Below are 22924 nucleotides of genomic sequence, written 5' to 3' on the forward strand. Positions count from 1 at the left end.
ATCAACTTCTCAAAAGTGTCAGGGGCCCTGAAGAGTTTCAGTCTACTGCGCTAGACAATCATCTTTGGGAGCCCCTTCCGGCTCTCGAGGTACAGTAATCCTACGAATTTTTGTTCCTCAAACCTAGTTTTCTTGGTAACCCCTTCTTACGCATGACCGAGAAAGCATCTGTGATTGAAATCGAGGTGAGGCTCTGAGAGGCAGACTGAGCTGGGAGGGTCCCCCTCGATGCAGGGGACGCCGGGCAGCGGAAGGGTGGGCGGCACCGGGCTCCCCAGGTCCGTTCACCCTTCCAAACACGGGCGGCGGCTCTGGGGCAGCTCCAAGCGCGTCGAGAAGTGTAATCCCTCCGCTAAGTACTCGGCTCTCAGGCTCCAATCACTAGTGGGAGCTGGAGAGGGCAAGTGAAAAAAAAAAAAAAAAAAAAAAAATTCCAGAGGCAGCCGAGGAGCGAGAAGAAAAAAAAAAAAGTCCCGAGGCGGCGGCGGCGGCGGCCGAGCAGCCACGGCGGACAGAAGTTGACGGCGGGTCAGGACGCGGGGCGCGGAGCGGGCGCGGGCCTGCGGGGCGCCGGGAGCGGGCGGGGGACCCGGGACCGCGGCGCCGAGGACACCAGCGCCGGGGCGCAGAGGCGGGTAAGGCGCGCGGGAGGGCGCGCGGGCGCCGTCCTGGTGTGCGGGGGGCGGCCGAGCCGGCGGGAGGGTGGAGGGCGGCGCGGGCCGAGCGGCAGCCGGGCGCGGGGCCGGGCGGGCGTGCTGGCGGGAGGAGAGCGGCCGTGGGGCGGCGGCTGCCCGCGCTTTGTGCGCTGGCGGCTCTACCGGGAACCCCGGACCTCGTGCCCGCGCCGGCAGAGAAGCGGGGGGCAGAGGCGGCCGCGGGCGGGACACGTGCTCCGGAGTTGGGGAAGGAGGGACGCGCCGAGGCGGGGAGTCGGGACCTGGGAGCAGGCGGAGGGCAGCCTCGGAGTCGGGGGGGAACTTCGCGGGCCGAGGCAGGACCCGCGGGCCCCCAGCTCCGTGCGGAGCCACCTGCCCCGGACGCCTCCCGAGACCCAGCCTCGCGGCGGAGAAAGTCCGCAGCGGGCTGGTCCCGGTGCCTTGGACCCGGCTTGACTCTGCCGCTGGTGCTCCTGTGCCTCAGTCTGTTGTTCTGTCTCTCTCTCACGTTCTCAGTGTTTCTCTGCCTTCTTCCTCCCATCCTCCCTTTATTTCTGTCTTTCTCCCTCCCCCCTCCCCCCGTTTCTCTCTTTCTTCCCACCTCCTTTTCTGTCTCTTGTCTCTCAATGTGTCCCTCCCTCTCGGTCTCCGTATGTTCCACCCTGAGAGCGCACACTTTCGGTGTCTCTCTCATTTAGAGGCTGACTTTCTGCTCCTTGTCTCACTGTCTCTCCTCTCCCCTATCTCTCGCTCTCTGCACCCATTAGTCTACTCGTCCGCGTTTCTGGCGGGGCTCCGTATTTCTGTCGGTTCCTGGCGGTGTTAGGATTTTCGACATGAGACAAGATCCTCTGGAAGTTGTTCAGTGCGGTGCCTTACTCGTTTTGAGCTGCACCACTCCAGCTGGATCCTGGGTCCTTCGTGTTGGTTCTCCACAGACGTGGGAACACTGGTTTCCTTGAGTTACTAGGAATTGCTCTTTTCTCAGTCACCTTTCCACCAAGGTGAGGTCAGTGACTGAGCAGCCACAAAAGTGCCAGTGAAAGAAAACAGAAGAGAGCTACTTACTGCCCCGACATATAAAGCGAGTGTACCAAACATATCTGCAGTGAAGCAGATACACCTGAGAAAAGATTCCTGGATTTTGGAAAGAAACAGAAAAGGCTCCACCAGTAGTGAGACGAATTAACTGAAAAGTATTTGAAAATAATTTGAAAGAGCACTTAAGGAAATTTCTTGCTATCCTAAACTGATGCCAACTAATAACTGTTTTCTTACATACATTTTTAGGATCCTAGTGACAGCTCTTCTAATTATTGTTTTGGGAAAATCGTGGGAAATGTCGTGTCAACTGGGACACTTGTCTTTAAGAAAATATTCCGTCTTTGTACTCTTATACCTCTTTACACTCTGGTGATCAAGAAGAATTATTTCTAACTGCAGAGAAAATAGGAAAGGATTTGTCAGTAATTTTAAAACACGAGACATTCCAGAGATCAATAATTTCTTTGGAAAACTTTCACTCTAAGGATGTTTTGAAGGATATTACATCTTAGTGAAATATGCAAGTTATTACACACTTAGTTCATTGTACGATGCAAAAAAAGGTTGTGTACTGTAAGCAAATCATAGCAGCGGTGGTTTTTTTATGGGAAATTAATTGCTCTGATTTTCACTTGCTCCGTTTTCTTTAGTCATGCATAGTGTACCTTTGTTTTTAGCAAAATATGGCCTAGGGCTCTAAAACTTGATACAGTGTGTTACTTGTCCAATCTGAATTACCATTTAGAAAACCACCTTTTCCTTTTGGTCACAAGATATGAGTTGATTTGATCTCATTACTCATGTGCTGGGGTCTGCTGATGCATTTTAATGGCACTGATTTGTGATTTTAAATCAAAACGTTAGTTTTTGGTGAGTTAAAATCTTGATTTATGTCATGTTAGTGAATCATCACTCTTTATAGGGGCTTTGCCACCTTGTCTGCCAGGTGCTGCATCGCATTTAGCCTGGGCAGGGGTGTCTGAAATTCCCTGTTAGATTTTTGTCCCTGAGTGTCGTGCTGCCTCTACTCATGATATGTTCATAGATGCCCTTCAAAATGTTCCAGTCGTTAAATAATCTTTATTAAAAGGATATTGACTTCATTTTTTTCTTCATCAACGTTGAAAACTGTGTGGGATGGCCTGATAAATTTTTTTTGTGACAGTAAATGATTGTAGTATTTATTTAAAAGTATAAGGCAATTTAAAATGTGATTTTTGGGGGGTGCATGTAGCACCCTTTACTCTTCCTCAGCGCTCAACTCGTATTTATCATTTAAATCTAACGTCGACTGTCATCTACTCCAACCCAGCAAAGCCTTTCCTAATTTCTGTAAGCCACCTCATCTCTGCCTCTCCGGCTTCTATGCACGCCTCCCTCAGTGTTCACCTCTCTGCCATGTAATTCCTTGCTTGGGTCTCTCTCTGGCTGTTTTCTCATTGAGGTGGGATAGTGTCCTTTTCTTATCTCCTCTGCATTTCAGATGCCTGGCACATGACATGCCACGTGACACTCAAAAAATCCTCGAAGGATGATTTGCTCTCTTCCAATTCGTTTCTAACTTGGGATTCTAACCCTTTGTAGATGCAGTAGCTCAAGGGAAATACTTTAGTGTGGTATCATAGTGGCACATAGACTGAGGGTTGAGAGAGTCGTAGAAAGCATCTCATCACACAATATGAACGATGAAGCAGATGAGGACCAGAGAATTTGAACACCACGCTCAAAACTAGACAATGAAGCCACATAGGCTCTACAGCTGAGACCTCGTGTTATATTCACTGGGCCACAGTTCTCTTTACTGGACTCCTGTTTGCTTGCTTCCACTAGACGTGGATAAATGTATTATTAGGAGGAAACAATTGTTGCAACTCTGAAAATCCCTTCTCAGGCCAACCAATAAAAGTCATGCATGAAATGTATCAATCTGCAGTAACTCTTGTTACACATGTGCATGGAGGTAATATTTGTCCTTGAGAACATTGCCTTCTAAGTGCTTTTATGTGTTAAGCGCCATTCTGCTTGCTAACTGTCATATTGGGCAGACTGATAGTTCTACCTGCGAAGATTTAAGCTCTCTGGACTTCAGTGGTCTCCTCTGTAACTTTCAGTGTGTATGTTGAAGAGGGGTGGGGAGAGAAAAACGACGTTTGGACCAGGTTAAGAGCTCTTTCTGAAGTTTTTCTTCAGAGACTACCAGTTTAACTCCCAGAGCAACTGTAGATTCATCCCTTTTACATGTCAGACTTCCCTGGGAGCTTTTGTTTGAAAAAGGGCTAATGTAGTTTAAAAAAAGCTTGAAGACCACTTCACTTGTTTTCCAATCTCCCTTCCAGGTCTTGAATTTCATAATCAAGATAATTTCTAGCTTTTAAATCTGGGTATCTGGAGGATAGTTGATAAAAGTGTTAAGGATAGAAGGAGAAATTGCTTTTGCCTGAGAGATACTAATTTCAGGTTTCCATGGGACAGATTTGATGTGATGACAGAAATTGAAGCGGAGGTGTTATAATATATAGAGGCAGGCTAGGATTCAGGGAGAGGGAGGGGCCAGGGCTAGAAACATAGATTTCAGAGTCCCTCACACTTTAATAATTAAAATTAAGGAAAACTAAAACTTTTTAGGGGTAGAATCTGGAGAGAGAAGTGAAGATTTGGGGACGGGGACATTTGATGTTACTTCTGAGTACTTTTAAAGCTCATCTGTAGTATTAAGATAAAAAAGGTAATGCATGACTTACGTCAGGCAGTAACCTGTTTTAATGAGTTTTAGAGCATCTACTTACATGCCAGTTATCTTAATTACATTCATCTTTACTTAAATGTTTGAGAGCCTGCTCTCTGCCTGGTGTTATTATATACTTTGGGACATTGCAGCCATGAGAGCCCCAAGATCTTTGTTGTCACTGAACTCTCATTCTAGAGAGTGGAAATACAATGAACTATAAACAAGCACATGAGTAAGATAATTTTCAATAATGGAGATTGCCATTAGGAAACTAAGACAGGGTCATATGACAGCAAATGACTGGGGTTACTTTATATGAGGTAGCCAAGGAAGGCCTCTCTAAGGATGTTCCTGCACAAGAAAGAGCCAGCCCAGTGAAGATCTGGGAGAACTTCGGGCACAGGGATCATTAAGAGTGTCTCTAAAGCAGCAGTAAGCTGGGCACACTGGCAGTTAGGGGAAATGGTAGAAATGAGGTCACAGAGACTGCCAGGCCCATGTTAAAAGGTATGCATTTTATTCAAAGTACATTTTATTGAACAATCCTGGAGGATTTTAAAAAAAATTTCCTTTATATTATTTTTTAAATTTAATTTTTATTTCTGGCTGCGTTGGGTCTTTGTTGCTATGCACGGACTTTCTCTAGTTGTGGCGAGCGGGGGCTACACTTCGTTGTGATGTGCGGGCTTCTCATTGCAGTGGCTTCTCTTGTTGCGGAGCACAGGCTGTAGGCACGCGGGCTTCAGTAGTCGTGGCATGTGGGCTCAGTAGTTGTGGCATGCAGGCTCAGTAGCTGTGGCTCACGGGCTCTAGAACGCAGGCTCAGTAGTTGTGGCGCACGGGCTTAGTTGCTCCGCGGCATGTGGGATCTTCCCAGACAAGGGCTCGAACACGTGTCCCCTGCATTGGCAGGCGGATTCTTAACCACCGTGCCACCAGGGAAGTCCCCCTGGAGGATTTTAAACAGAAGTGAGCAAATGTGACTTAGCATGTCTGTCTGTAGTGTGAGCAAGAATGTCTGAAGATGATGTGGGAAGCTGTGAGAAGGATCTAGCGGAGTTTGGTGGTTTGGCCAAGGGTGAAACCCTCAGAGACTGATCAGACATTGTTCTTATCTGTGAGTAAGAGTCACTGGGCTGAATCACGAGTCATGGTGTGTGGTCCCTGCCGCGTCGCCCTGCAGTTGATCTACATTGCAGCAGTCCACTGGTTCAGTGGTTGCTTTTACTTTTATTTTTTTCTTATTTTTTAACATCTTTATTGGAGTATAATTGCTTTACAATGTTGTGTTAGTTTCTGCTGTACAACAAAGTGAATCAGCTGTATGTATACATATATCCCCATATCTCCTCCCTCTTGAGCCTCCCTCCCATCCTCCCTATCCCACCCCTCTAGGTGGTCACAAAGCACCGAGCTGATCTCCCTGTGCTATGCAGCTGCTTCCCACTAGCTAGCTATTTTATATTTGGTAGTGTATATATGTCCATGCCACTCTCTTACTTCGTCCCAGCTTACCCTTCCCCCCGTGTCCTCAAGTCCATTCTCTATGTCTGTGTCTTTATTCCTGTCCTGCCCCTAGATTCTTCAGAACCATTTTTTTTTTAAGGTTCCATATATATGTGTTAGCATATGGTATCTGTCTTTCTCTTTCTGACTTAGTTCACTCTGTAGGACAGACTCTAGGTCCATCCATCTCTCTACAAATAACTCAATTTCGTTTCTCTTTATGGCTGAGTAATACTCCATTGTATATATGCGCCACATCTTTATCCATTCTTCTGTTGATGGACACTTAGGTTGCTTCCATGTCCTGGCTCTTGTAGCTGCAGTGAACATTGTGGTGCCTGACTCTTCCTGAGCTTTTACTTTGAAATTGCAGACCTCGACACCTTACAGTTCCCAGATGTCACCTCTTTACCTTCCTTCAAATATCTCCTGGGCTGCAGGCAAGCGTCTTGACTTGGAGGCAGCAGGGTGTTTTGGGAAGTGCTGTGATAAGGTTCTTTAGGGCTCAGAGTGACCTTTGAACTACCTGGGGGTGCTTGGGTCTTCCAGCTAACATCTCTGCACTTCATTGTGCATAAAATTTGTGTTCTGGTTACAGAGGAGAGGAAGCAAGTCACAATTCCTCTCATCATGTTTGAGTGTCATATTTTTGTACCCCTCAGCTTTGAAAACTTCGCATGCTTCTTGAAAGACTTAACTGTAAAGTCCACAGTTTAGATCTGGATCTCACCCGTCGCATCCCAGCCCTTTCCAAAGAGCTGCTATATAGTAAGCATTTAGTAAATATTTGTGGAATGCTGTTGGATACAGTCTGTTAGAGACCCATAGTTTTGACTCCGCTGACTTTATTTTTCCTGTCTTTCAACAAGTATATGGCTGCATGTGCCTTCAACTTTAGAAGATAATAAGTAGCAAGTTTGGAAGTGATTTTTCTGCAGGTTGCATTTACTTATTGGCTAAAGGAAAAGAGACACAATCCAGTATATCTCTTTATAACATTTCTTGCTTGGCTGTCTTGAGATAAACATTTTCGTCATTTTTATAGCAGTTACATAGATATGGACTTAAACAAGTACAGACACATCTGTCACTAGTTAATTTGCTGATTTACGAACCTGAAGGGATTCCAAGGAAGTCTGTAATGATGGTGCCTTTGTCTAAATTAATCTCTTGATAGAAATCAGTGAGTTTCATCTAACTAATAGAATTTACAGCCATCTATAAAAGGTACTAAATTATCATCAGTTTCTTTTCTGGAAACAGGCTACTGTTCTGCTGTTGTCCAATAAACATTTAGCCCTAATAGTACTCGTAATGGGGGATTATCCCCAGATCCTTCCTCTTATTAACAAGTGTAGTGCTCTCCTCAAATGGGCTTACAAACAGCTGGCATTACCTGGCTTTTATGTATCTAGCAGTTCTCTTTCATTGATTCTTTAGATCCTTTTCAGTTAGTTAAGAGTCTCTTCTGTTGTCTCTTCCTGTCTAACTTTATTTTGCTAAAACCTCATGCATTATACCCATTGGCTTCTATGTCAGATATCTTCTGTTAGTCTTTCCAGATCTGCCCTCAACCCTTCTACTCTATGCTCTCTGCCCAGGACGATACCTGGCTGAACCACGCTGATTTCCAGATGGCTTAGGTCACTGGAGACTTCCAGTGGGAGATTAGGGGGAGGGTATTGATTCTTCAGTTTGCTCCTTCCGTGATCAGCTTGGACTGCCTGTGTCTCTGCACAGAAAGTCACTGCTTCTTTTCAGGTAACCTCTGTGTCAGTCTCTCCCTCAGGAGTCCAGTAATTTCTGGAGTTAGTTCCTCTGCTCTTACTGCCCTGATTTACTGCACTACCCTTCAGGTTCTTTTGCACTCCTACCTATACCTTATTAAATTGTTTGTTTGTAAACAACTCCTCTTCAGTTTATCAGAAGTTGTAACAGCTAAGGTCCCATTTTCTGTTGATTCAGCTTCTGAAAGCCACCTCCTTTTTGGAGCCTTCTTCGACTGATAAGAGCAGTTGGCTCCCCTTAACTCTGGACATCTGCTTTCCACCCCAAATTATATGCTTCTATCCATGCAGCAATGGCACAGAAAACTTACATTGTGTTATGTAAATACTTTTCTGTCAACCAGTTTATTGGCTTAAATTTTTTACTTGATAGTCCGTCAGCCTTCTACATATGTAATTCGGTTGTCTCACTCACTTTTTTATTCATTTATTAACACAGTGCCTATGTGTAGAGTCACTGTTGAGGTCCACGCACTGCGCTAGGCGTGGATGCAGAAAGGCAGATGTTTGTCCTTACTTGGGTTGAGGATTGGGAAGGGGACAAGAAATAAAAAACTACACATAATATTTACAAATCAAGCTTGTGATTTATTCAATGGCCATAGAGCGGTAAAACAATCTAAGCAAATGTCTCTCGTTTCGTAATGCTAGAAAATTTTAGGCCTAACACCATTGCAGCTTGAGTCTGTCTCACCTCACGTTAACTGAGAAGTGAGAGTTTTGAAGCAGTATGAGCTGTCCGACTAATTCACATGCACAGTTTACATATAACAGTATGTTTTACTTGATTGCATTGTTTTCATGATCTGTTCCACGGAACAGTGGTTTTGGGGAAGGTCAGGTTGTGTAGCCTAAGAAGGATCCCATGGGTGGCACCGTAGCCTCCTGCTGAACTGTGGAGACTCTGGAGTTTGCTTTTTTATCACTTAATAGGTGTGTGACCTTGGGCAAATTACTGAGCCTTCTGTGTTTCAGCTTCATCATCTGTAAGCTGGGAATGACAACAATAGTGGTTACTTCATAGGTTTGTTTGAGGATTATAATGGTGAATATTTGTTTAGAGCAATGCCAGGTACACAGTAAACACCCCAGAGGCTTTCGATAAGTAAATAAATGATCAAAGAAATCTGGGAATTGCTGATATTTTTAAACTGAAGCCTTTTCTGAGCCTTAATTATGCTCATGTGCTTTGTGACCATCCCCCAAAGGGGTATTTGACCTTGGGGCTTATACTGATATTTTCCCCTCCATATATCACTGGACTAATATTCCTCAGAACACACTTTTGGAAAAATTGATACAAATAATTGGCTAAACATTTCACCAGTTTATTGTCTCCTGAGAGAGAGGACTTGTTCCTCTACCTGTCACACCTATTATAGAGTGGGGACCCAGTTCCTGTTCCCCTGTCCTTCCCCTTTGTTCTTTTTAAAGGTAAAATGAATGTTTTTCTTCATTACCCAGGGAAAGACTTCCTGCCTGTATAGATGTAAGTATACTCAGGGTCTCTGGGGCTCACTGAGCCAGGTCTTTTGAAAAACTACTTACTGTTACATTTTCCTAATAAGGAATACATATTCCTTGAAGTGAACTTGGGAAATTCAGAGAATTGTAGCAATTAAAATCACTCTCTTCTACCACACAGAAATAACTTCTTATTAACATTTTGGGTTTTTTTTTTTTTCTTTACAAAATTGGGAGCATAATATAATATGGTTTTGTGTCCTGCCTTTCTTTTTCATTTGACTTTATAGAATATTCTCAATCCAAGCCATGTAGTGAGTTCTGGCCTTCAGATGATTGGTAATCTATATTTCAAAAGAGCTTCCTTCCTTATTTACCCAATTCTGTGGCCAGAGACAATATGAAAATAAAATGGTGTATCTAGAACGAGTTTCTCATTTTAAGTATTCTTGAAAATTGGAACCACCTGGTAAGCAGTTGGCTCTTCTGTTTAAGAGACCTGAAGTAGGTGACCTCAGGTTGCTTCATTTATGAGTCATTCCAGTGTTCTAGCCAGCAGCCAGATGGACCCACAAGAATCCATGACCAGGCTGCTTTGAAGCCATTACTTACTCATCCTGAGTGACTGTGAGTGAACTTATGTAATGTTGAGATTAACTAGGAAAAGTTATCCAGGGAAACCTGAATTATTCCAGAAGATATTTAACTATTATTTAATTTTTAAATGATAAATTTGTTCCCTCCATTGCATGATGGAGGTGTAGGATTCGAATAATATACTAATATGGAGGACAAACATTCTCTGAGTATTTTATCATGTCCTGTGATTTTATAATTTTGAGTGAGAAACAATGTTGCATTTATGTCAGTACATAATGTAAAGACTTTAAAAAGACTAATTGTTGTAGGTTTTACTCTGTGTACTTTATAAATGATGGATGCTGTTGTAATTAAAATATATCTGCTCAGTAAGTCCTTTTCCATTCAGTATACTTCAACACTTTTGAATCTTTCTCTCAGGATTAAATCAATTATTCTTTAAAACACTTATCTTTAACATCTGTAGCAAATGAAAATATTTAAATTCTTTCTGAAGAAGAAAACCATGCTATACTGTTTAATTGAATTAAATTAGCTTTTCAGGGAAATCTACCTAGGAGCTGTTTCTGGAACCAATTTGGAAAATGATCTTTGTATTCTGTGGCATTTATGTTTGATTATGTTTTTCTTAGTAATTCTCAATGGACCTGATTCACTCCTTGCTTCAGTCATCAAACCCTTGCAATTTATGTAGGCAAATTAGGCCATTTCCTACTCCATAATTATGCATATTTATGGAATAATGTATGCTTCCTCGTTAACTAAAGGGGGTGTAAGAAATTCTTAATTCTATAACTTAAAATTATCTAAATTTTATCATTTTTAGCATTCTGTAGAGTATGTTAAGACTGAGATAAAAGTCATATGTGTAAGTTAACTTCTTCCCCAAAGAAGTTTGTTTTAACACCTTTTACTAATAAAAGCGGGTACTGTTGTTTCTAAAAATAGAGAATCCAAAGCTTCTTGTAAATATATTGCCTTGAAACAATCTGTACTTTAGGCATGTGAAAGATTTTGTGCATACATTTTCTGTACTACTTTTTTCTACATTCTCTCTTACATTGTTATTTCACAGAACCACGAAGAATTTGAAAATTGCTCAGAAAAACTCAATTTTCAAGTTTTTTAGCTGCGAAATTTCTCCTTTGTGATCCACAGCGTGGGGATATATATTATATGCTTGGGCCAGGACTATGACTTGATGCCTTTATTTCTTGAATACTTCCTGCTTAGCAGTTTAAAGATACCGAAAACATATTTAGCGTAAGGAAAAAAAAACAAAAAACCTTTGCCTGTATCTGCCACAATCTGAATTGTTGGAGTTGCAGCTCTTCTTCTCCTCAGGCCTGTGAATACATGAATGCTCATTTGTATTCTCTTCTACTCTCCGCCTTCCCACTCTCCATCCACCCCTTACTTTTTCTCACTTTTGCACTTGATTGGAAAACACTGTTTCCTCTGACTACTTTTTCTGAGCTAGAGGGGATTAAAATATGCTCATTTCTATGATCCTGAACCTCTAGGATATTTTCAAGATCTTTCCCTAGCTTTACCATCCTCTGACTGATTAGAGTTTTGACTACATTGGCATAACTGGAATTATGACTTGCTATTCTGTAGACATAATCTTAACATACTTTAATAATATTATAGAATGATAATAGCAAAATGCAATTCTATTTTATGAAATTACTTACTTAATTATATAATTTCACAACTACTATTTTTATGAAATGTCCATGTTTTAAACATTGAAAGAAATGGGTTCTCGTGGCTAAACAAGTTAAAAATGGCACATATTATATAGAACATATTGTTAGATATAAGTTGGATCTAGACAGTTTTCATTCCTTTATGCATTTCTTTGATATGTAATGCAATTATAGATGTTTGTTTAGGTTTTTACCAAGTACTCTCTAGCTCCTATTTTATTTTAAATTTTATGTATTTATAATTGTGGTTTGAAAACTGTTGTTATACGTCCTTAAACATTTTTCTTATAACTTACTAGCATGCAGCCTGGCTTACCATGAGACTATAAATTCCTTTTTTGGTTCATCTCTCCTAAACCTAGAAGGTATAATGTAGGTTTTTTTTGTTTTTTTTTTGTTTGTTTGTTTTGTTTTTTTTTTGCCGTACGCGGGCCTCTCACTGTTGCAGCCTGTCCCGTTGCGGAGCGCAGGCTCCGGACGTGCAGGCTCAGCGGCCATGGCTCACGGGCCCAGCCGCTCCGCGGCATGTGGGATCTTCCCGGACTGGGGCTCGAACCCACGTCCCCTGCATCGGCAGGCGGACTCTCAACCGCTGCGCCACCAGGGAAGCCCCTATAATGCAGTTTAACAATAATATTTTATATCTTTAGTTTGTGAATAATGTCTTTCTTACAAATGGAATTACTAGATATTTATGCACTACGAATAAACTTGATGCCATATGTGTCAAAGAGATAGTTTGAGTCTTGCTCTAAGGGGAAAGATGTTTAAAATCATAGATGATACACTATCAAAAAATGAATGCAGAGCATAAACAGATGGAATACGGGAATGACAAAATGAGAAGTCGATGAGCACATCTATGAAGTGCCCAGTTGAGTCAGTCTGTTATTCTGTCTTTAGGTGATGCCGTCAGGGAATATGTTAGGGAAGGGTATGACTGCTGTTGTATGGTTTCACTTTTAAGATTTAGTATTATATCCTTCAGATATCTTAGTTTTCCTCAGTGTAAACCAGTGCTCTCTTTTTTTGGAACTGATGAGAGTTTTTCAGTTTGTTTAACTTCTTGGCTTTATATTTGTGTATTCTATTTGAAGTTACAACAGCATTTGCTTAGTTCTCTATGTCTTGTCCATACTTTCCATTGTTGTATAGAGGCTGTATGTTTCCTTGTAACTGTCACCTTTCTAGACTGAAAGAATGCTCACCTATCTTGTTTTTCTTCACAGGGCTGTCCTGTGGTCCACTTGATCATTTATTTTTATTTGTTTGGATTTTCCTCAGTTTCTGAGTCTTTATTTCCTCTTCTTTCTTGGTGAAATTAGAGTTATAAGTTTTCATTCTTTCATTTCAGCAGGTATTGGAGTGCTAGGCTGTGTTAGACTAGAACTGTATGTAGCGTTTTAAGTAAAAATGAACTGTGGTTTTAAATAGGAGGGAGAAACATGTTTTTTGTTCTTGAGTGGTATCAGTGCCATCGTTACCTTTGTTGGCTATGGGAACAATTAACACAGTGACTTCTATGCTCCTTTTTATGATAACTAAGGCCCATTTACCCTAAGAACTTCAGTCTCTGTATACTTCCTCCCCTACATGTATAACCCTATAGTTTTCCACTTTCAATCTTATTTGATGTTTTCCTCCTCGTAACTCATACAGTTTTGGAAATCTTGCAGGTTATCCCACTGACTTGGCATCTCACATACTGGAAAAGCAGTATCTTTTGCAGACCTGGAAAATTTAATCTGCATTTCCTCTTCTACATCATTTATAATGATGTTAAATAAGACCACTTCTAGCACCTTCCCTATCTGTAGTTTTCTTGCCAAAATAATGCTTTTTTTTTTTAAACTAGTCATTGTTTCTCCAGTTAAAAGTTCATCTAATCCTATAACGACTCAGTTCTTTTTAGTAACTTTAGTGGTAGTACCTTGTCAGGGGCTTTTTTTTTTAAAAATAGGGCGGACTATATTTACTTTCTCCCTTGAGGTTCCACACAGCTTTTACTATGCCAAGACATAATTACCCCTGAACAAAGTCAAAGCTAAGCCCCCACCCCCTTACCATTGTTTGCTAAACTCTTCTGTGAGCTTATGCTTTAGCATATATGGACCTCGCAAATTTGCCAAATTGCCAAGAAATAATTATAACATTGAATTGGGGAAATTTGAAAGGCTGTGGATGAAAGATGAAATTTAGCATTAATGTTGATGGTTGAAATGCAATTACATATAAGCAAGCAAAAAGGAGTTTACCGTGTTTGAGACTTCCCTATGTTCCAGCCAATGAGCTAAATAAGCCCATCATGGTTAATACGGTGATTGTCATCCCCATTTTACAGATGAAGGAACTTAAGACATAGTGAGGTTCAGCAGTTGTTAGTCCAGGATTCTAAGATAGGTGTCTGATTCTAAATATGTGCTTAAATGATGGAGGGCTGTTAGAGCCAGACATTGTGTTAGTTATTGATGATACAAAGATGAGCAGAACTAAGCCCGTGTGGTCCAGGAGCTTCGAAAGTCCCTTGAAGGAAGGAAGAGACCTATGCACAACTGTAAGAGAGGTAATTGCAATGTGGAAGGTGTCGTGAGCTAAGTAAAACTTAAGTAAAAAGTTACCACATTTTGGGCTTCCCTGGTGGCGCAGTGGTTGAGGGTCCGCCTGCCGATGCAGGGGACACGGGTTCGTGCCCCGGTCCGGGAGGATCCCATATGCCATGGAGCGGCTGGGCCCGTGAGCCATGGCCGCTGAGCCTGCGCGTCCGGAGCCTGTGCTCCGCAACGGGAGAGACCACAGGAGTGAGGGGCCCGCGTACCGCAAAAAAAAGAAAAAAAAAGTTACCACAGTTTTACTTAAACTGACTTCCATTTGATCCACATTTTTTTATGTGTACATTTTTTTGTGAGGGCAGGGGAGATGGCAGGGGAGAGGGACATGAAGGGCGTTAACATGGGTTAAATGTAGTGACATGTTTTAGCGGATTTCGGAAATCAAATAGCTCAGGCAGTTTGCTAAGAATATAGAGATGCAAATGATGAAAAATCATTTAAAATTGATCAATTTATCTGAAATGACATTAATAAACTTAAAACATTATTTTGAAGGAAACACCATAACATATACCTAATGGTAAACATTGGATTTGGGGGCTTGGCAAAAGTTCGGTTATTGGGAGGGACCAGAGGTATCTACTAAAAATACAGTAAAAACCTTCCAGGAGAGTTTGATCTTGAAATAACTTTTTCTAACATTTAAGTGGACTCTGGGTCATCATCTGTAATAGAGATATCACCTATATTTTTTCTCTATTCTTATTAGTCAGAATGTGTTAGCGTGAAGATGAAATTACTACAGTGGTTTTCAAGGAATCATAAAGCCTCTTCTTTATTTTAAGCATAACACCTTTATTTTTTGCAGGTTTAAATGAAATGGGGTCTGTTGGCTGTGGCCGTGGAGCTTAGCTGAGGCAGAGTTGTTAAAGAAATCTTTAGTTTCAAAATAACCACATGAAACGTGTATTTGACATGGAGAAAAAATGCTATGGGGAAATCAAAGTTTAAAATGGACTTAGGCATTAAAAGTGAAATGGTAAATTTAAAAAATGGATGTTACAAATATTATATATATGTTAAATCAGCACATTTTTGCTAGTCCAGTAATCACCATTTGATTTTCTAAAGGCATACATATATCACAAAAACATTAAGTTACGGTACAATTTGTAACAAACAGAAAGCTTCCTTAGTGACTCTTTATATTCCAAAATACAATTTTTCCATTATGGAAAATTATATTTATGTTGCACATAAATAATCAGATATTTGCTTCGCTAATGATCCAGATTATTGTAAAATCATGTTACTGGATTTAACGACGCGACCTCTGTTCTGTGACCTTGTGTATTCTGGAGGCTTGTTATGCATGTCAAGGGTATTTCCTTTTATTTGTTTTAATTTTACCTGCCACTTAAATCATTGAATGATCCTTCATAATGTTATTATGAAACCATATAATAAGGAAGGGCTAGTTGATTATTTTTTACTTTAACTTTCGTAATCTCATATAGTTCAGATCTTCTTTGTGTTCTCATTCCTCAGGTCAGATAATTCTTGTTTTGCAATTTCTCATCACAGTAATGGATGAGACAGAGTAATAATGTTTCAGTACATTTATTATTATTTTAGATCTGTTCGCTCTTTCAAGGGGGGAGAGGCAAGTGGTACATCTGTTCGCTCTTTCGAGGGGGGAGAGGCAAGTGGTATGTTGAAAACAGCACACGATTGGGAGATAGGTAAGGCCATAATTAGCTTTGGAACCTGAGACTGATCACTTAAATAAAAGACTGACCAATTCTCTAAGGTCTTTCTGGCTTGAAATGCTATCATTCTATAACCCAAATGGGCAAATCTTATCATGGTTAATAATTACAGTATGGCGTTAGTTTCTTTAGAGCAAGGCACTGTAACTGATTTGTCTTTGTTTTTTTCCTTCAGGTGGTTTTTGGAATTTCTGAGACAAAACAGTGTTCACAAATTTAAGTCCTTTCCAAACCTAATCACCTTGGGTGTTTTATAATTCTTCACATGAGAGACTTATACTTACAAATCATATAATTATTACTATGTACCATTCTATATGCTTTTATAAATAAACCTTTTACTTGGGGGTTGTAAATAATTTTGGTTAGTAGGAAGTCACTCTGCAATCAATACTGTTGTACTACTTTCTTTGAATTATTTTCTAAGAACTTTAAGGCAGTTGTTGAAAATGGTTTTGTTCAGAAACCAGGTTCAGTTTGCAGTTTGACTGTATTGGATTATAGTGGCTAATTTTACTAAAGGTAACATATGCAGAGCATGCCATCAATATGATAAATGTGATTTGGTGGTTATAACTCTTCACTAATCAGAGATTGTTTCTGTGTGCCTTATTGGTTCCCTTTGTTTCTGTGATGCCCCATACTAAGTATTCTCTTTTAAAGCCATTTCTAATATACAAGCAAGGACTGAACCAGGTTTAGATGTGCAGATAACCTGATTCTTTCTATGAGAAGTTAATGCCCATTCTATTCTCTTTCTAAAATATTCTTTTTTCATATTGTTCCAGGATTGGTTTAATGTTCAGATTCCTTTAAATGTCTAGGCAACTTGATATATTCTTATTTTCAAGTTGATTAGTTACTTTTAAGAACTGTATTTTCTTTTTTTTTTTAAAGGCTGGTAGGATTTTTTTTTTTCTTTTTCTTTATTTTTGGCTGCGTTGGGTCTTTTGCTGCATGCGGGCTTTCTCTAGTTGCGGCGAGTGGAGGCTACTCTTGGTTGCGGTGCGTGGGCTTCTCATTGCGGTGGCTTCTCTTGTTGCGGAGCACGGGTTCTAGGCACGTGGGCTCAGTAGTTGTGGTGAACGGGCTTAGTTGCTCTGCGGCATGTGGGATCTTCCTGGACCAGGGCTCGAACCTGTGTCACCTGCCTTGGCAGGCGGATTCTTAACCACTGCGCCACCAGGGAAGTCCCAAGAACTATATTTTCGTATAACAGTCAACTCCATTATTTTTATATGTGTGAAGATTTAAGTGGTAATTTTAGATTATCCATAACAAATTTTTAATCCTAGTGTGCTTCTGTGCAACTTTCCCTATAGTATGTCAGTATGTGTTGCAAGAATCTATACTAAGAGGAAAATTATGCTTACCAACCTAAGTAAAATAAAATTGAGAAAACAAAGCCCCTAAAAATTCATCCTAGAGCATTTACCGTTGATATAAAGCAGGAAGCCTCCACTGAAAACTATAGAGTTTTTTGTTTTACATGAACTGTTTGCTGTTATGAGATAAGGGAAGCAAGATAAGGAAAAAGTTGACGTTCTTAAGTAATGCTGAAAATGTTTTGTCCATAGTGAATGGATTAGAGTTCATGATACTAAAACTCTTGAATCAAAAATGAGAAAGTGTGAAACGAGTAAGGCAAATCCCCTTCATATGGACTCGTCGTCTTGGAAGTTGGAAAATGAAAACAATAATCTGATTACCTTTATGCCCAACATTTATCACTTTACGTATGAATTTCTCACACTGATAGTATTGCGCTTTTTCCTTCTTTGGAAAATTGATTCATTTTCAGAAGAGGTTCTGTTAATCCCATTCTACTGGATTCATTTTCTTCCTTTACTCTGTTTGTACCTTCTTCCATTCTAAATGCTCTGCACTGTATCCATTTATAATTACTAGTTTCCTGAATTGTTAGTGTAATTAGTATCCTCACCAAAAACTGTCTTCTGTTTCTCTGTTTTCCTCATATTTCACAATTTGGAATATACCATAAAAGATGTTTGGTCAGTGTTGATCGCCTGATTGCCTTCCCTGCTTTGTATGGATATAATCTTTATTTCCTTGTAATTATGGAAATTTTCCCTTCGAGAATATGTGAGGAGCCTTAGTGTTTTTAAAAAATGTACCATTTGTTGTGTTTGCTATATAAATACATTCTAGGGCATGAAATGGGGAAAAATTCTCTTCTGTATTTTGACTAAAGCCAACATAGATGTTCTGCACTGGACTATGCAGTCTGATACCTGCATTTGTATCCTGGCTCTTCCATTCATTGCCCTCATCTGTGAAATGGGGAGAGTAGGAGTACTATTCAGTAAGGATGCTGTGGGAGTTAAGTACCTAGAACTCTGCCTGGCATACAGTCATTGTTCAATGAATGTTCACTCTTGTCCTTTATTTTAGATGTCTTTAAGTGGCATTGGCACTCAGCCTACTTTTTTTTTTTTTTTGGCACTCAGCCTACTTTGAGGTACCTGTATGATATTGTTCTACTAAAATGGAATGAAGAAAATTTACAAAGCTGATTGATCAATTTTCATGAGAAATAATTTTCTTACAAAATGCTTCCAAATGCGAAATGTTTTAGGTCACACATATTCTTATGAAAATATAAGTGCCTAGTTAGAAACAAGAAGCTCTTAGAAACAAAGTATTTCCTTCCCTTTTTATTCATTTTGGGATACTTCCATCTTTATTTCAAATGCTTACTTCTAAAAAAAGGTACATATAATGAAATAAGAGGATAAATTGTTTGTTTTTATTAATTTGACATTTTTGCTTGATGATTTATGAAAAGTCTGGTTAAGTTTAGCATTCGTGGAGCTTGAAGAGATGTTAGTATTAAGCAAGCATTTAGTTGCATGACATGATCAGTTTACACTATTGCAGAACCTTAATTAAAGTTTTATTAAACTGTGTAAACCATGATCTAGTTTGGATTTGAAAGTAGATAGACATCTGTTTCAAATATTATTACTACAGTTAGAAATTAATAGCTTTTTTTTCTGAAAGTCTCAAAGTTGCCCTTTTGAAACTTTTATTTCTGTCTCCTATTCTCCTATTCTATGTATTAAAATAGTTCTTTGAGATGTTAAGGCTGTTTAAAAAAATCACATTCATAACCTATATAGTATCTGTACAAAAGAAAAGCCAAGGAAGTGTTTGGAAGTACTTTATCGAAGAACAAAAAAACAAGACTCCTCTTTGTTTTATGTTGAAAGCAAATTTGTATAGTGATGCATCAGAGGCGTTTAAGCCAGCTTTTTTGATTGGGGACCTTTGTGCCCTTCTCCCTCCATCTTTCTCTTTTTTCTTTATGAAGTGAAGGCTAATTCTATATAAATTTGGTGTCATTTTACTCCCTTAGCAATAAGCAAAAGTGCCCTAATTTTTTTCTTTGCCTCAATGACATTAGAAAATTCTTCAGCACATGTGCTTCTTTAGTCGGTTGTATATATGTTTTATTCTTAATTCTGAAAAGGAGTCTTTGTCATACTGCATTCAGAATACTTAATGCTCTCTAGAGAAAAAGACATCAGAATTTAAATTTTCTATTAAACCATGCTCACTAAACTGGTAGAAAAAAAGCTTGTGATATCCCAAAGTTCAGAATTCATTCTGATTCAAACTAATTATTAAATGAACATATTTTTGATGGAAACTTTTTAAAACATAGGAAGAGGTCAAAAGGAAAACTGCACTACTTAGAGTCTGTTATTTGTTATTTTGATATATTTCCTTCCCTCTTTCTTATGTATTCTTAGATTTTAAAAAACTGTGAAGTTGTCATCTTAATTTTTCCTTGAAATTACATTATGAATATTTCTCATCATTAAATATGCTTCAAAATATTTTAATGACTGGAAAATGTTCATTTTTAATATTTTATCCTGTTTTTCATTATAAATAATACTGCAGTGAACATCTTTATGAATAGATATTTGAATATTTTTATGAAGGCTTTTATATATGTAACACCAAATTGCTTTCCAGTGAAATCATTCTAATTTATAATCCTACCAGCAGGGTATCATTTTAATTTTACTCATATTTTTAGGTATGTTAGTAAATATTTCAATTATATCCATTAAATTTCCATAAGGTTCAGAAAAAGACAAAACAAAATGTGAAAGACCCAAACAATAAAGTAGTTTTGAATAAATGGGAACGTGCTTCATGTTATTTTTGTTAAAAAAAATCAAAAACAAAACAGGAGTTTTTACTGCTTAGAAGTACTGACCATTACTCTTGATATATAATTTCATAAAATGTGTAAAATAAATACAAATTAACTCCAATCATTTGTGTTTTGTTTTGTAATTTTGGTTCTTTGTAACAACAGGAATGATTTAAGGAAAAAGCAATTAATCTACACAACCCTTGAAGTCAAAGGCAGAAATGACCTTAAGAAAAAGATCTCATTCAAGTGATTTGATATGTAAAATAAAATTTAAGACGGTTTTGTGCTTTGTGAAAATGCCCTTGTATTGTCGCAGAGCTGCAGAAACTAAGTTGTCTGATTCCTGTTCTTTTTTTAAAATGTAAGTTTTAAAATGAAACATTTCTTGCACATTAAAGGGTACATAACACAGGTACATTTTAAGGAATGATAGAGTGAATGTTTTTACATCTACTAGTTTATGAAACAAAGTAATACCAATGCCTTTTAAGCCTCCTGTGTACTCCTCAATTACATTTTGCTTCTGTCCTTTCCATCTGAATAGACACTAACCTGAGTTTTATCTTCATTATTCACTAATATAATTTTTTTTTTTACCGTATACCTGTGTATCCCTAAACAGTGTATTTTTGAGCTTTATAAAAATATCGATCTGTCAGTAGTTGTATATTTTTACTTTCCCTCTCTCAAACTTAACGTGTTTAAAATTTATCCATGGTGCCCAAAGCTGTATTTCACTTATTTTCATTATTCTGTAATATTCTTTTGGTGAATAGACCACAGGTTAGTTTGCCATTTTCTTGTTGATGGTTTTTTCTTAGACTTTTGCTATTATAAAAAATGATGTTATGGGCTTCTTCTGTTGTCTCAATGCACAGGTACAAGGAACATGGGATTGCTTGGTCACAGAAAAAATGCATTTAAAATTTTTAAGATCATGCCCTATTGTTTTCCAAAGTAGTTCAAACTCCTGTCAGCAGCATATAATAGTTCCTGTTGTGCCACCTCCTAACCTATGCTTCATACTGTCAGATTTCTTAAATATTTTCTGATATCCAAGATTAACATGTTACCTTATTAAGATCATATTTTTAAATTGTGAATACTAATTTTTAAAAAATGAATTAAATGCTTTGCAGATATCTTCTGACTTGTGCTTTGTCTATTTTATGTTTGTATGGCAGCTTTTAACCACAGAAGTTTTCAATTTTAATGTACCCAGATTTTCCAGTCCTTATTGCTTACATTTTCAGTCCCTTGTTTAAGTCACTGTTGCTTACCCTAAAGTCATAATGATATTCTTTTATATCCTTAATCCATCTGCCATTGAATATTGTGAGGTGTGAGTTAAGGTCCAATTTAATTCTGTTTCCACATGTATAACCTTGTTATCCATTCATTTCAGAGTGACTGTCCATTTATTTCAGCTCTTTTATATATGTGTATGTCTATATGTATGTTATAAATGTTTACTTGTATGTTATAAATGTCTATGTGTTATAGATGTAATATGTCTGTTATACATGTCTGTATACTATATATGCGTCTGTATGTATATATGTGTATATCTGTTTATGAGCTTTAAAATTTTGTTCCATTGGTTCTGTTTGTCTATTGTAGTAATGCTACACTGTCTTAATTACGAAAGTTTATTGTGAGTCTTTTTCTTTAATTGAAATATGGTTGACGTACAATGTTAGTTTCAGGTATACTACATAGTACATTATGAAATGAATACCACTTTAAGTCTAGTAACCATCTGCCCCATACAAAGTTATTATTTGAATACATTATTTGAATATTGATATTTGAATACATTATGAAATGATTACCACTTTATAAGTCTAGTAACCATCTGTCCCCATACGAAGTTTTTACGATATTATTGCTCATATTCCTTATGCTTCATATTACATCCCCGTGGCTCATTTATTACTGTGGGTTTGTACCTCTTAATTCCCTTCACTTAATTGCCCGCCTCCCAGCACCTTCCTTTTTGGCAACCACCCGTTTGTTCTCTGTTATCTGAGTCTGTTTTCCTTTTGTTTTTTAGATTCCACTTATAAGTGAGATCATATGAGATTTGTCTTTTTCTCACTTAGCATAATACCCTCTAGATCCATCCAGGTTGTCACAAATGGCAAGATATCGTTCTTTTCTTATAGCCGAGTAGTATTCCTCTGTGTGTGTGTATGTGTGTATCACCTTTATCTATTCATGTATTGGTGGACGCTTCCATATCCATGCTGCAGTAAACACTGGTGTGCCATATATCTTTTTGAGTTAGTGTTTTTTTTTTCCTTTGGGTGAATACCCAGACGTGAAATTGCTGTGTCATATGGCAGTTCTATTTTTTAATTTTTTGAGGACCCTCCATACTGTTTACCATAGTGGCTACACCAAATTACATTCCCACCAACAGATCACCAGGATTCCCTTTCCTCCAAATCCTTGCCAACACTTCTAATTTGTTGACTTTTTGATGGTAGACATTCTGACAGGTGTGAGGTGGTATCTCATTGTGGTTTTGATTTGCATTTCCCTGATGAATAGTGATGTTGATCATCTTTTCACGTGCCTTTTGGCCATCTGTACGTCTTCTCTGGAAGAAGGTCTAAATGATTATTCAAATTGATGATCTCTCAAGTTCAAACACATTTTAATCACCCTACTTTATTCCCCCCTCACACTGAATATGTTTGACATCATATTTGACATCCTTTTATGCATCCCTTAACTACTTACTGTGGATATAGTATGATTTTATTACTTTTGTCTTTTAACCTTTCTGCTAGCTTTCTAACTGGTTAATCTACTACCTTTACTGTATACTTGCCTTTACGAGTGAGATTTTTCCTTTCATAATTTTCATATTTCTATGTGGACTTTTCTTTTTTGACTAGAGGAGTCCCTTTAACAT

General features: G+C 38.7%; 1 protein-coding gene across 5 annotated transcripts in view; it reads left to right on the forward strand.

Moving 5' to 3' along the window:
• Nucleotides 1-549: 549 nt before the first annotated feature.
• BMPR1B (bone morphogenetic protein receptor type 1B) overlaps nt 550-22924 on the forward strand; it is a 424563-nt gene continuing 402188 nt past the window's right edge. For 3 of the 5 annotated variants that reach the window (XR_003434972.1, XM_027116941.1, XM_027116942.1), the window contains exon 1: nt 560-635. The gene's annotated coding sequence lies outside the window, so the exon portion shown is untranslated. Of the gene's footprint in view, nt 636-22924 lie in introns of all 5 variants that reach the window. The other 2 variants (XM_027116943.1, XM_027116944.1) reach the window with 2 other exon arrangements.

The sequence above is a fragment of the Aethalodelphis obliquidens genome, unplaced genomic scaffold, assembly GCF_003676395.1.
Source record: "Aethalodelphis obliquidens isolate GAN/ISIS:26980383/991018 unplaced genomic scaffold, ASM367639v1 scaffold17, whole genome shotgun sequence".
NCBI lineage: Eukaryota > Metazoa > Chordata > Mammalia > Artiodactyla > Delphinidae > Aethalodelphis > Aethalodelphis obliquidens.